General features: G+C 48.7%; 1 long non-coding RNA gene across 1 annotated transcript; it reads left to right on the forward strand.

Annotated features, from left to right (window-relative positions):
- Positions 1–586: 586 nt before the first annotated feature.
- LOC142777176 (uncharacterized) lies at positions 587–12,306 on the forward strand. Its single transcript, XR_012887961.1, has 2 exons — positions 587–1,000; positions 12,149–12,306. It is a non-coding gene; the product is annotated as an uncharacterized LOC142777176 (long non-coding RNA).
- Positions 12,307–14,877: the final 2,571 nt, after the last annotated feature.

The following is a 14,877-nucleotide window of genomic DNA, read 5'->3' on the forward strand; positions in this document are numbered from 1 at the left end:
TGGCGCTGGGCTTGCACTGGAACGACTCTGCTGTAGAATAAGGAGCGCACAAAAGTCCCTGCAATCGTTGCACAGCCTCCGTTTTAGACACAGTGAAGTAACATGATAAGAGGGGTTTAACGTCCCAAAATTACCATATTATTATGAGGGACGCCGTAGTGGAGGGCTCCGGAAATTTGGACCACCTGGGGTTCTTTAACGTGCACCCAAATCTGAGAGCATGGGCTCACAGCATTTTCACCTTCATCGAAAATGCAGCTGCCGCAGCCGGGATTCAATCCCGTGACCTGCGGGTCTGCAGCCGAGTACCTTAGTCACTAGACCACCGTGGCGGGGCAATCAATGTTTATTACTTAGATGTCTGTGTTTTTAAAAAGAAGCATAACAATGACGCACAAAGTATGGGCCGTTTCTGATGGCGTTGCAAAAGTAAAGTTTGTAAAGTTGCGAGATGTGAGCCTAGTGATATGCGCGATAACGATAAAGCAGCGATATTGTTACGGGGAAGATTTATTCACCGAGAGCTGGTCTTGCTAACGGCTTAAAGAGCGCACAGTCATGCAGGCCAACGGGAAAAACTCGAGAGTCCAACCCCCAACAACCACGTTGTCGTCTTCTTCATTTGGGTGCCAATTCAGCTGTGTCGGGGCGATAGTTCCATACACGTATCAATATGCTATCTGTCAGGTTGCTATAACAGCGTACGAAGCCACCCACCAGCAGTAGTCATATATAGAGCCAGTCCACTGAAAGAATCGCACCTGCATTCACGCCGCCATGCGGGGTCAGAGGAGAGTGCGCCGTTTTCACAACAACGCCGTCGCTGGCGTCAGCTACCAACCTACTCGCTTGGTGATGGAAGTGCCCAGTTTTCGTGTGTGTGGCCTCTGTCGCATGATTACAAAACTGCACGTTCTATGCAAGTCGTACCGTGCCGCCAGTTCTCAAGGCCCTGGTGGGAGGTGTCCCTTGGATCAAGAGCCGTTTGAAGAAGCTGAATGTAAGTACAGCGGTGAGCGCTGTTAGGGTGAACACGCGAGTGCGTGGCTGTTGGCGCTATCGGTGCCGCGTAACACGCATCTTCGGAACCATTGCACATGCGCAACATGTGCTCTGCAATACTTTTTCCACCACGCGCACCACGCCATGGATACAGTGTACTAGAAGGGGGCAGGGGAGCGAACGAGGCGGCCGCGCCGCATCTCGGCTGATTCTCGGGCGGGTGACAGTAGCGGCGGCGCTGTAGTTCCATGGTACTGAAGATCGCGGCAGCGTCTGCATTGGGAGCGCGCGAGCCCAAGCCAGCGAAAGCGTGTAATTGCTCGTATTTAGCGTGTTTAATGCGTTTCTGTGCCTTTCTCAGTGGACGCACCTGCTATGCGCCATGGTGCACGAGTAAATATGCAGGCACGCCGAAATTGCGTCGATACATTCACTGTTTCAAAGGCCTGCCGACCCAGAAAAATAAACAAATGTCAATTGAAATTTGCACGGATCCGCCTAGATCCTTACTCAGCCAGCGCTTTGAGTTTGTTACATCATAGGTGGCTACTGGCGAACTACAAAGAGAGGAGAAGTATCCAAACTATGATTAAATCATGCGCTCGTTTTGTCTGCAGTCTCTACGATATCCAGAGTACAGTGTTCTTCATATGAGCCTACACGCGCTCGATTGTTTCTCGAGAAACCCGAGTCTAAGTAACGTTGTCACAACATTATTTGGCAACGACTCTTTTTTATGATGCCAGTTTTGTGGAAGATAATAATTATTGCTTTCCGAAAGGCTTAATACATATTAAACTTATTAAAAACAACACTCAAACATATCAAAAAGCGCCAATTGTATATATAGCCCGTCTGTTAATCTGCATAAATTCGTTGTAACCAGCTCTCATTTTGTATGGACAGCTTATGTGGGGCTGCTTTCCAAATATTTTATTGGCCTAACGCCATTGCAAGCGAGCAAGTTTATGACGATGTTTTGTATTATAGGCGTAGTTCAATCAATAAGCGTCAAAAGTGTAGGCAGGCAGTGGTGCATCTTGTTTTGAGAAATTTACCTTCCTTGTATATGTACACAGTAAACACACACACACACACACACACACACATATATATATATATATATATATATATGTATTGTAGGGAACTATGCGAACGACGACGAAGAAGCAAGAAACGGCAAGCCACAGCGTTGGTGCACACGTGCGACCTGAGCTTGCGTTTGTTTTGTATTTTCGGCCTGTTGGCGTTCCTCGCTCTTCTGGCATTCCTATCCTCAGCCTTCCAGTAGGTCTGTACGTAAATAAACTGCGTGACATCTGGTGGAGGTGTGTGGACTCCTGTACAAACCTGGAACTTCGCTCCCGCAAGCTTCCCCCTCTACGTGACACGAACATGGCCACCGAGACGCCTCTCCAGGTGGGACCTTCGACCATCCACGTCACTTGCGGCGCCGTGTATCCTCAACGAGACCCTCCTATCTTCACGGGCTCCACTGAGTCGGACGTCGAAGATTGGTTGGCGAGGTACGACAAAGCCGGCGCAAGTAACAAATGGGACGACCCAAGTAAGCTGGGCTACGTCACGTTCTACCTTGCGGACACCGCGCAACTGTGGTTTAATAACCACGCAGCTGACATTACTACGTGGTCTGCATTCAAGACTGCTATTACGGACGTCTTTGGATGACCTGCGGCACGCAAGCTTCAAGCCGAGCACCGTTTACGTCACCGTGCGCAGCAACCAGGCGAGACCTACACGGGCTACATTGAAGATGTGTTGCATCTATGCAACCGCATCAACTCTACCCTGCCTGAGGAAGAAAAAATCAGGCACATTTTGAAAGGCATTGACGACGGCGCCTTTCAGATGTTGCTCGTAAGAAATCCCCCCCCCCCCCAATTGCTGTCCTCGTTTCCCTCTGTCAAAGCTTCGATGAATTGCGTAGGCAGCGTGCAATTGCTCGTCAAGCCCTCACGACGCCAGATACGCTCGCAAGCTTGCATCTAGCTGCCCATCCTACCGATCAGCAGCCGCTGCTTTCGACAATCAAGGACATCGTCCGCGAAGAGGTAGCGCGCCAGCTGTCACTGCTGCCACTGACACATGAGCCCGCGCAAGCTTTGGCACCGGACCTCCAACACGTCATTCGGACCCAAGTCGCTGAGGCCCTTCCGCCGATGCATCAGCAACCACCAGTCACTACGCCTCTCACGTACGCCGCCGTCGCTGCTCGGCCTACGCAACAGCGTATGCCATATGCTCAGCCTGCCACTCCACCCTATGTCGTGCCTACAACCCCGATTGCTGCGCCGTATCCCTACGAGAGATCTTCAGCTCCATTTTACCGTCGCTCAGGCGATTGGAGGACGCCGGATAATAGGCCCATCTGTTTCGCCTGTGGTATCGCTGGACACATCGCCCACACTGTCACCGAGATCCCCCTCCAGTTGACACTGTGGGCAGGCCGATGGCGTCGTCGTCTAGGACGCCATCAAGTTACACCACTGACGGTCCTCGACCTTACGCAAACCATCGGTCACCATCACTCCGACGACGCTCCCTTTCACCTATGCGTCGCCGACCTGCTACGGAAGAGGGAAACTGATCACTGCAGCTCCGGAGGCAACAGCTGCATACAATTCGAACTGCTTAAGGCCTCCATCTTTCTCGCCGCAAAACGTCATTGACGTCAATGTTGAGGGGACCACCGCACAAGCGCTTATCGACACAGGGGCCGCCATTTCCATAATCTGTGAGACCTTATGCCGCAAGTTGAAAAAAGTGACGACGCCTCTTTCGGGCCTGATGCTCCGCACGGCCAACTCGCAGTGCATAGAACCTACAGCTGTGTGCACTGCACGTGTCATTATCCAAGGTGAACTTTATGCCATTGAATTTTTTGTGCTGGCATCATGCTCCCACGAAGTCATTCTTGGATGGGACTTTCTTTTGCGTCATCGGGCCATGATAGATTGCTCACGTGCAGAAGTTCCCCTTACACCACTGCCAACCTCTTGTTTGGTGGATTGTCTTTCTGAAGCTTACAAACTTGTCCTTGTTGCAGACACGGAAATAGCACCGAGAACATCCACCCTTGTAGCCCTGACCTGTACGGCCGGTCCTGCCGGAACTGTTTTGTTCACTACGTCTGACGTATTTACCCGCCGCAGTAGCCTACACCTGCCCTTTGCCGTACTCACCGTGGAATCCGGTGCTACCGCCATGCTCGTCGCGAACTCGCTATCGTCGCCAGTTATACCTTACTTCGGATAATGTTTGGGTAACATACAAGACGTTGACCTCTTGCGCCCTCTAGAGTTCACCGAACACCCACCTCACCACCAGCTCAATGCTATGACGCCACCTGTGGCCACACTTCCCGCGCCAGACTCATTCCAGCCCTCTGTTGCCGCTGAGCTATCGCCGACACAAAGAAGGGAACTCTTGTCCCTCCTTCGAGAGTTCCGTTCTGCCTTCGATTGCGCTCAACCATCTTTGGGTCGCACAGCCAGCATCACGCACCACATTGACACCGGTACTCATGCTCCCTTACGCCAACGACCATATCGAGTTTCAGCGGAAGAGCGCCGTATTATCAACGAACAAGTCAACGATATGCTCAAGCGTGGTGTCATCCAGCCATCGCAAAGCCCTTGGTCATCCCCTGTTGTACTTGTGCGCAATAAGGATGGGTCTATCCGATTCTGTGTCGACTACCGCCGGCTCAATAAGATAACTTGGAAGGATGTGTACCCGTTGCCACGCATCGACGATGCTCTCGATTGCTTGCAAGGAGCAGAATATTTCTCCTCTTTAGATTTACGCTCAGGATATTGGCAAGTTTCAATGGCTGATCCTTACCGATCGAAGACTGCATTTGTAACACCTGATGGGCTGTATAAGTTTAACGTCATGCCGTTTGGACTCTGCGACGCCCCAGCTACCTTCGAACGGATGATGGACACCATCCTTCGCGGCTACAAGTGGAACACGTGCCTTTGCTACCTAGACGACATCGTCGTTTTTTCTCGTGACTTTTCGACTCACCTTGTTCGTCTTCGTGCTATTCTCACGTGTCTCACCTCTGTTGGCCTTCAACTTAACATCAAGAAGTGCCATTTTGCCGCACGTCAGCTTACTATACTGGGTCACGTCGTCTGCAAAGAGGGTGTTCTGCCGGATCCGGCGAAACTCCGTGCCGTGGCCGACTATCCGAAGCCCAATTCCATCAAGACGCTTCGAAGTTTTATCGGCCTGTGGTCATACTTTCGTCGATCTGTGCACAACTTCTCTTCCATCATCGCGCTTCTTACCAACCTGTTGACAACTTCCAAAGGCATTTCTGCTTGATCAAAAGAGTGCGATAAATCCTTCACCGCGCTTCGGCGGTTATTATTATCACCTCCAATACTACGTCATTTTGACCCCGATGCGCCTACGAAGGTCCACACCGATGCCAGTGGTGTCGGTCTTGGTGCTGTATTGGCTCAACGAAAACCAGGATACCAAGAATTCGTGGTCGGTTACGCGAGTCGAACCCTCAAGAAAGCCGAGTGTAATTATTCCGTCACGGAGAAAGAGTGCCTCGCAATTGTCTGGGCTTTGACGAAGTTTCGCCCATACCTTCATGGCCACCCTTTCGAAGTCGTCACGGACCACCACGCTCTATGCTGGCTATCATCGCTCAAAGACCCGTCGGGGCGCCTTGGTCGTTGGGTGCTTCGCCTACAGGAATACGGCATTCGTGTTGTATACTGATCCGGCCGCAAGCACTCCGACGCTGATGCGCTATACCGCTCGCCGCTACCGGCTGACCCAACCTCTTTGTTACCTTCTTCAGCTGTCATAACACCAATCGACTTCAGACATGGCATCGGAACAACGCCAAGATGTGTGGATTTCTCAACTCCTCGCCTTTCTGAGTGATCCGTTATCTAATTTGGTCTCAAGAACTATCCGCCATCAAGCCACACATTTAGCTATTCGAGATGGCCTCCTCTATCGGCAGAATTACACGTCTGAAGGTTGGAGATGGCTCTTAGTGAAACCCAACCACATGCACTCGGAAATCTGTACTGCTTTCCACAACGACCCGCAAAGCGCTCACGCCGGCGCTGTCAAAACGTACAACCGTCTACGTCAGTGGTACTACTGGCGCGGCATGTACACATTTGTCCGCAAGTACGTACGTTTTTGTACCGCATGCCAGCGACGTAAAGTTCCACCTCAACGCCCTGCCGGTACACTTCAGCCTCTGCCTTGTCCAGCGCGTCCGTTTGACCGCTTCGGTATCGACTTATACGGACCACTTCCCACGTCGTCTTCTGGAAATAGGTGGATAATTGTTGGCGTGGACCACCTCACGCGTTACGCGGAGACGGCAGCACTACCCGCAGCAACGGCGAGGGAAGTTGCGTTTTTCATCTTGCGCAACTTTGTTCTCCATGGTGCTCCCCGCGAACTTTTGAGCTACCGGGGGCGTGTTTTCTTGTCTCACGCCATTCAAGCGTTGCTCACTCAGTGCAATATGGTTCATCGCATGACGACAGCATATCACCCGCAGACAAATGGCCTCACAGAATGATTTAATCGCACTCTCGGTGATATGTTGACGATGTACACAGCTTCAGACCAGACCAATTGGGACACTGTCCTTCCATTCGTCACGTATGCGTATAACACCGCTACGCACGCGACAACAGGGTTCTCCCCTTTCTTTCTGTTGTATGGACGCGAACCATCGTGCACGCTGGACAGTATCCTCCCATACACGCCCGACTCCTCTGAGTACACTGCAATTTCTTATGTTGCCAGGTACGCAGAAGATTTCAGACGATTGGCCCGTTCACTGACAATCATGGACCAAGGCCACCAGAAGCTACGGCATGACACCGACCGACATCTCTCTACTTTCACGACTGGTGCTCTCATTTGGCTCTGGATTCCACCGAGCACTCCTGGCCTTTCGTCGAAATTACTGGCACGATACCACGGGCCTTACCGCATTCTCGCCCGTACGTCACCAGTCAATTATGAGATTGAGCCTTTCACACAGTCTCATGACTTACGCCGTCGTGGCCGAGAAATTGTGCATGTGAGTCGCCTGAAGCCGTATTACGACCCCGCTATAGTGACTACGCCTTAAGTCGCCAGGTTGGCTACGCTATTCACCGGGGGCCAATGTAGGGAACTATGCGAACGACGACGAAGCAGCAAGAAACGGCAAGCCACAGCGTTGGTGCACACGCGCGACGCGAGCTTGCGTTTGTTTTGTATTTTCGGCCTGTTGGTGTTCCTCGGCCTTCCAGTAGGTCTGTACGTAAATAAACTGCGTGACAATATATATATATATATATATATATATATATATATATATATATATATATATATATATATATATATATATATATATATATATATATATATATATATATATGTGTGTGTGTGTGTGTGTGTGTGTGTGTGACGCTATGATGAATGGGAGACGTGGCCTGGCTCATACTCCACGTTTATTCTAAAAGCACTTCTTCCTTCTCTGCTTCTACCAACCATCGCTTCATACGTCACACGATTCCCCCTCCCCCCGAAAGAAGGAATGAATTATGAACAAGAAAAAATAAACAAGGAGAGGTTGAAAAGTCACACATGTCAAAAGTCACAATTGGTTCTATGCTCCAGAGGAGTTCCGTAAACTTTCAAGGGCTTCAGTGGAGAGTGCAGCCGTCCGGTTAACGCAGGAGTTCTGGTGGGCGAGGCTGACTGTTGCGTTCTGGATGGCATAACCACACCCTTGTTATCTGCACTGATGATGACACGACTTGAGGTCTTGTGAGGAACGAACAAGGCTTGAAATCTGTGTAGCATTGGATTGACGGATGTCTTTGGCATCGGATCCAGCGCCGTCGTGGCAACAGACGCGTTGCTTCTAGTCGGCGTGCGCGAGAGCCAAGGCTGATGGGAGGAAGTCTATTTTTCTCCGTTGTATGCGTGGTAGCTTCATGCCTTTTTCATAACTTTCTGTGGCGTTCTCTCCGTTTGTTGGATCGCAGACATGGCCTTGAGAACTGGTGCAGAAAATTTTGTCGACGTTGCTTTCTGCGATGATGGCTTAGGCATTGACTTTGTCTTTGCTTCTTTAATTGCTGTTGTCTCTTATGACCTTCAAGCCACAAGTGTACTCGTGAGAAGGTTTCACTTGATCGCTGTTCTTGTTCGAGTAGCCGTTGTAGTTCCTGGGGTTCGTAGAGTTGCCTTTCTTGAAATCGCTCGTTTTGTTGCGAAAGTTGGTCAGATGGGCATCTCTCAGGAACATGAGTCTTCTTTTCTTTCCATGGTGATGTGATCAGTAGATAGTCGGTGGTCGATACTGTACTGCTGGGCTTGTCTTGCGATGAAATCATCGTGACAGACTGATGAGAAAGCTCCCAAGATGGTTGTGAGTCATCATTGATTGTAAATGCTTCTGTCAGTTGACAATGCGTCGGCGTTGGTGGATTGTAAATTCCTGCAGTGCTTTGAATCACATGTGTGTTATCACTTGACGATGAGAGCACAACAGGCTTGGCTTCGGGTGGTTCTTATGGCGTATGTTTTTCGTTTTGCAGCGTGATTAGGCTGAGAATGTTTGTTGAACGACCCTGGTCCGGAACGTCAGGGAATGGGCTGGTATTGTGAGGATTCACCAGCTCGTCACGCCTAAATTCCGTCGCACGTTAGAAACCATCTGGGCCTTGTGTGTGACACGAAGCATCAAGGGATTTGGCTGGTTCAGTAAAATGTGAAGTGTTGTGGTGCAGTGAACACGTTGAAAATGTCGATTTTATTGCTCTTGGGAAAGACGGCTTTAGGTTTTGTCTTTTGACGAAATAGTCTAGATTCCTTTCGGTATACGGAGGCTTTACCTTGTCTGTTGCGACGTGCACGTTACCAGTCGGTGTTCGAATGCGTGACGTTTTTTTCGGAAGAGTCGTATGATGATACAATGGTGGCATATTTTCTCTGAGGTCTCGTTTGCAAAATAGGCTTACTGCGGGAAAACTTCGCGTAACTGTGACGGGCGAGTTGAAAAGCCTTCCGCTGATGAAGTACGGACAGGTCTTCATCGTATTATTTGAAACGGGTGATCATTTCTTCTTTGATCTTTTTTCCAAGACTCATCGTTCTCGAAGATGTGGGTCAGGTAAAATTTGAATGCCTCACCTGAGATGTAGTCAGTAAAGTTGATGATCATCTCCCGTTCCGACCAGGATGCAGCGGCGGCGTGGAGCTCGAAAAGGTTGAACCAGTCCTGTGCGGGTCCGTCGTCCGCTGATCCGGTGTACTTGGGGATGTCAAGGTCGTCTGATGGTGCTGTCATGATGCTGGTCTTGGTGTAGTGTAGGGATGTACTTTCGTGGTCCACGTTCGATCACTGCGTCTTGCTGAGACGTTCGAAGATGGTGGCTGGTCGCTGTGTGCGGCCAGGAGATGATCCCGTAGTCGATGTATGGTCAGGGCGTCTTGTGGAGAACTGCATCGATGATGAGACACTGATGAAGTGGCTGGGAGGTCTTCATCCTGTCGACTCGTGTGACGCTATGATGAATGGGAGACGTGGCCCGGCTCATACTCCATGTTTATTCTAAAAGTACTTCTTCCTTCTCTGCTTCTACCAACCATCGCTTCATACGTCACACACCCATACACACACACACACACACACATATATATATATATATATATATATATATAGAGAGAGAGAGAGAGATACACTTGAACTTGTTTTGAGACATAATATTCGAAAAGGTGAAATCTACAGTGCGCATTTGTAGATATATATAATATAATATATATATATATATATATATATATATATATATATATATATATATATATATATATATATATATATATATATATATATATATATATATAGAGAGAGAGAGAGAGAGAGAGATAGATACACTTGAACTTGTTTTGAGACATAATATTCGAAAAGGTGAAATCTACAGTGCGCATTTGTAGATATATATATATATATATATAAATATATATATATATATATATATATATATATATATATATATATATATATATATATATATATATATATATATATATATATATATATATAGAGAGAGAGAGAGAGAGAGAGAGAGAGGGAGAGAGAGAGAGATACACTTGAACTTGTTTTCAGACATAATACTCGAAATGGTGAAATCTACAGTGCGCATTTGTAGAGACACGCTATGTTCCGCTTCGCCAACTGTGAACTATTGGCGCAGGCCTACCCAGGATTTCTTTATTTTTTGAGGGGGTGTGGTGTGCAGCAGAATGCCTAATTTTGCAATTGGTGGTCGCTGGGAATGCCTGTAATTATTTTAGTATACCCTGAAAAGTTAAATTACCGAAACATTTTATGGTGTAGGGGGTTCAAATTCCCTTCCTTTCTCCTCTTTTCTTTTATTTGTTTTTTATCTCACAGCTTTCTGAGCACAGCTAGCTTCCAATAAATCAGCTCAGTTATTCTGAATATTGTATACTCCTAACCGACGAAGAAAGAATTAAGAGAGAAGAAATCGGTATAAGACACATCCTTTCTGAATTATTTTCGATCTCTCACAAGGGCTATTATGGAGCTCAAAATCAGTAGATGGGCGTGTCAAACTTCAAGGGCTAAGGCGTCATGTGCTAGACATCAATGATGGGCAGGTGCGAAGAAATCTGCATCAAGAAATCGCGACGGAGGACCCGAAGCGCATAGCAGTTCCTGCACGCGGCGCGCGGCTCTTTCAGTACTATTCGACTGCAGCGCCGCCGCTGCGGGCAACGCGGAAGGGATCAGGCGGCGAGGCGCGGTCACGCCACTCAACACTTCTAGTACACTCTACCATGAACACGCCTGTTCAGAGCCGTCCACTCTTAGTGCGAACACGGCGCCACGTAGCTTCGCTCTGCGGGGTGCCCGCGCTAGCGGTGCGGCAGTGCGTAGAGTTTCCAACAATTGATACATTAAACTAGAATCGTGGTACAGAAACAAGAGGGATAACCCACTTCTCAAAAATAGCATAAATATATAACACGTGGTGCTGAGCTAAGCCCGCTTTCCTGCAACGTTCATGGTTTCTCAGGTGCTTTAACTTTGCTTCCATGGCAGCACTACGGGCGTTCGCCAAGGGGACGGTCTCTGAACAAACGCTGAGAATACTGCAAGGCAAGAACATAACGCATCATCTTCTGAGTTGGTTCCCAGCTCACCTTGGGCAAATCAACGATTCCCCTCCCAATCTCAATGAAGCAGCACACGAGGCGGCGCGAGAACTCTCCAACCGTGCCTCCCCGGGAATGCGTTCTACCGGTGAATGGGATAACCGGGAAATTCTTACAATATATAACGAGCTCACAAAACATTTCTACCTGTCTAGAAGGGTTTTTCCTCCACCTCACAAAAATCTAGCCTGGCCCCAAGCACTTACATTAAGACTTTTGCAAACGCGGATGTACCCTACTTTGAAAATGTTACACATCATGTACGCTGACCTATACCCAAGTAATCTTTGTCCACATTGTTGGGAAATAGCTTAATTAGAACACATGCTCTGGCAGTGCACCGAATTCGCTCATATATCGAACATCACCTCTGCCAGATGGGAGGCGGCAATCCGCAGCTCGTCCTTGGCAGATCAGCTCTGGGCTGTCCACCAAGCCCGCGAGGCGGCTGAGGAGCTTGGCATCTCAGTCCCCACGTGGGAGCTGCCCGCAACACAGTAATCTGTGTTTTGGAGGACCAAATAAAAGTTTATCCAATCCAATCCAACTTTGCTTCACGGGAAAACAGGCACGGTGCGCTCCCGCGCTTTCAATCGAAACGAAGCCCCACCTCCACGTTCTTATGCGCCTGCGTCGGTAAGTTTCGATGCGCGGCCGCACCGCTAGCGCTGGCGCCCCGTGGAGCAAAGCCACGCGGCGCGATGTTCGCACTGACTGGACGACCCTGTTCGTCGTCTGCTAGCCGCATTTTTGTCTGCTGAGCTGATGCTCCTGCACTTTAGGTTATTTCCTTCTTTGCAGTTTTCTTTCATAAACAGTTCAAAAATAAACTTTTTTTCTACTCATTTTCGTATTCACGCAGCAATTCTTAATCGATAAATGCCTTGAAATGCAGGAGCCCTCGCTGGCGAATAACGGAACCACCTGATCTGATCACGAGAGTACAAAGGGCGGCCTAGCCTCCTGGAATCCTGGACTGAAGACTCTACCTACGTCCAGGGCCCGTCGAACGACCCAGCGATTTAATATTTCAATAAATATTTGTACTCTAAATCACGAGCAATTAGTCAGTGACGCGTACCTCACTTTAATACGTTGTACCTGATATATATTGCCACAGGCATGGAACGAGGTAGAGCCATGCCAATGCGAGTATGTGCCCTTTTGTTAAAAAGAAGAGGGCTGTCTGTTGTGCTCGGGGTCTAACGTTCGGTTCGGCTCGACGTCATGTGCTTCTGCTCCTGTAACTAGACGCTGTGGTCTTTCTGTAATCACGTGACATTTTCTGGTAGAGGTGCGGGGTAGTTTTTTATGCACTGCAATCAGCAGCAAGATCCCGACACTAGTCGCGACTTGGAAGAACCAGCTGACCTACGGCGTAGCTGGCGACAACTAGGCCTACCACCTGAATTCGGACCGCTTCCACAACTCGGCAGTATTGCGGGAACGCAAACCAAAAAGACATCAATGCTGCCTCCTCCATCCTTCTTCAACGCCCCGCGAACCCCGAAGCCGTTCCACGGTGACCCTTACGAGGACGTCGACGACTGGCTTGACGACTACAACCGTTGCGCCAGCGTGAACGAGTGGAACGAGCAGTGACAGCTTCGGGATGTCTACTTTTACCTCGAGGACTCTGGGCGCACTTGGTTTGAAAACCATGAAACTGCTATGACAACGTGGCCAGAGTTTTGCGACCAGTTGCGGAATACCTACCGAATCTCTGACCGAAAGAAGCAAGTGGAACGGCTCCTCGATTCCCGAAATCAGTGTCCGAACGAGAGTGTTGCCATGTTCGTTGAGGACATCCCTATCGGAAAAATTGCCATGGTGGATACTGGAAAACATGGTGGGAGTAGTGGAAATAATAGTGGGCATGGTGGAAAGAATAGTGAACATGGTGGAAATTATGATGTCTATGGTGGGACGTAGTGGAAAATATGGTGGTTATGCTGGGACATACTGGGTGGTATGGTGTACAGATGATGGGTAAAGTGGAAATGGTGGTGGAAAGCAGAGGCTAGATAGTGGGCAATAATGGGACACTCTGCCCACCATTGCGATAAAGCTGGGAAGCCCTAAGCATATGGTGGGTGGTGCTTATTATGGTGGGCTACATGGTGTACCAAGTTGAGAAACTCTTCCCACCATTGCGATAATGCTGGGAAGCACTAAGCAGATGATGGGTGCTGCTTTTTATGGTGGGCCACATGGTGTACCAAGCTGAGAAGCTCTGCCCACCATCGCGATAATGCTGGGAAGCAGTAAGCAGATGATGGGTGGGCTTATAATGGCGTGCAATTTATATAGTGTACAAAGCTGGGATCTGTACACTACATGTTCTACCACCATGATTTCCATCAAAGGTTAGGCCTACTGACCGAGCCCGTACAATTGTGTTATCCGTGCTTCCGGGTTTCAGAGTACATGATTACGACGATTAAGTATGACAATACAGCGCAGTCATATGGCATCAATTAACCCAAATGAAGCAATTTTCATTGTGTATGGTGTCCGCTCAAGAAACAACAAACATCGATGCGACGCGATAAAAGCACTCCCAGAGAACGTAATTAAGGGTCTTCACACCGACAGCCGCCGATCACACTCGCCGGCACTTCTCTAGGTTTAGTACGAGAACTCAGACGTGGCATTTCATGTGCTTGGTGAACCAATATGATAGCGTAATGTTTCCGGCACACTGCATTCGTTTTGGCCAAGCCGTTAGGTAGTTGTTGCTTTAGCGAAAGAGCTACAGCATTGCGCTGGCGCGACCGCCCTCTACATTGCGCGAAAAGCATCTTAATACTCAATCAAATAAATTAGGCGGGCGTATCTATGGAATGAGCCTAGAAGCGTCATAAAGCGTGAACAGATGTCGCCCTTTAGAACGAGCGCGAAACGGATATTAAACTTGGCAGACCCCGCCGGTAAACTGTCGCTGCTCCCCAGTCCACTTGGTTTTTTTTTTTCGTGAAGTTGTCAATTGCAAAAAATAGCACTAGTGTCATTAACATAGTGGCAATCGTTACAGGCCGCAGTTGCTTGTGTTTAATAAATGTGCAATATTTAGTAGCAGGTCTATGTCTAAGTTGTCTATTTTGTGTACACGACAAACATAACCAAGTTGAACCTTAAGTTTGTATGGCAACTCAGTATTTAACACGCAATCAACGTCATGTTGGTGTGGCGCAGTGGTTAGCGTCTTCGAATGGGAATCCTTAGGGTGCACGTTCGATCCTCCGTGGCGCCTTGTTTTTTTTTTTTTGCAAAACGGGTGTTTTTTATACCGTTTTTATAGAATTCTTTTTATTTTTTGTGGCAGCTCGTCACGGTGATTCTGACGTCATTTAGCGCTCAAGTGTTGCCGGCACTGCAGCACCCACCATACCCACCATGCGCCATGGTGGGCGTTTCCCACCATTCACCCACTACATTAATCCACTATAATGGTGGGTGGTGGTTTCCTCCATGCCCATCATTCGTTTTTTTCCGATAGGGATGCCGCGGCTGTTCAGGTGAGCTGACTCCTCAATGACTGAAGAGAAGAAGGTGCGCCTCTTGATGCGGGGAGTGAAAGAGCAGTTGTTCGCTAGACTAGTGCGCAACCCTCCCAGACTGTAA

This window comes from Rhipicephalus microplus, chromosome X, assembly GCF_043290135.1.
Source record: "Rhipicephalus microplus isolate Deutch F79 chromosome X, USDA_Rmic, whole genome shotgun sequence".
NCBI classification, from domain to species: Eukaryota; Metazoa; Arthropoda; class Arachnida; order Ixodida; family Ixodidae; genus Rhipicephalus; species Rhipicephalus microplus.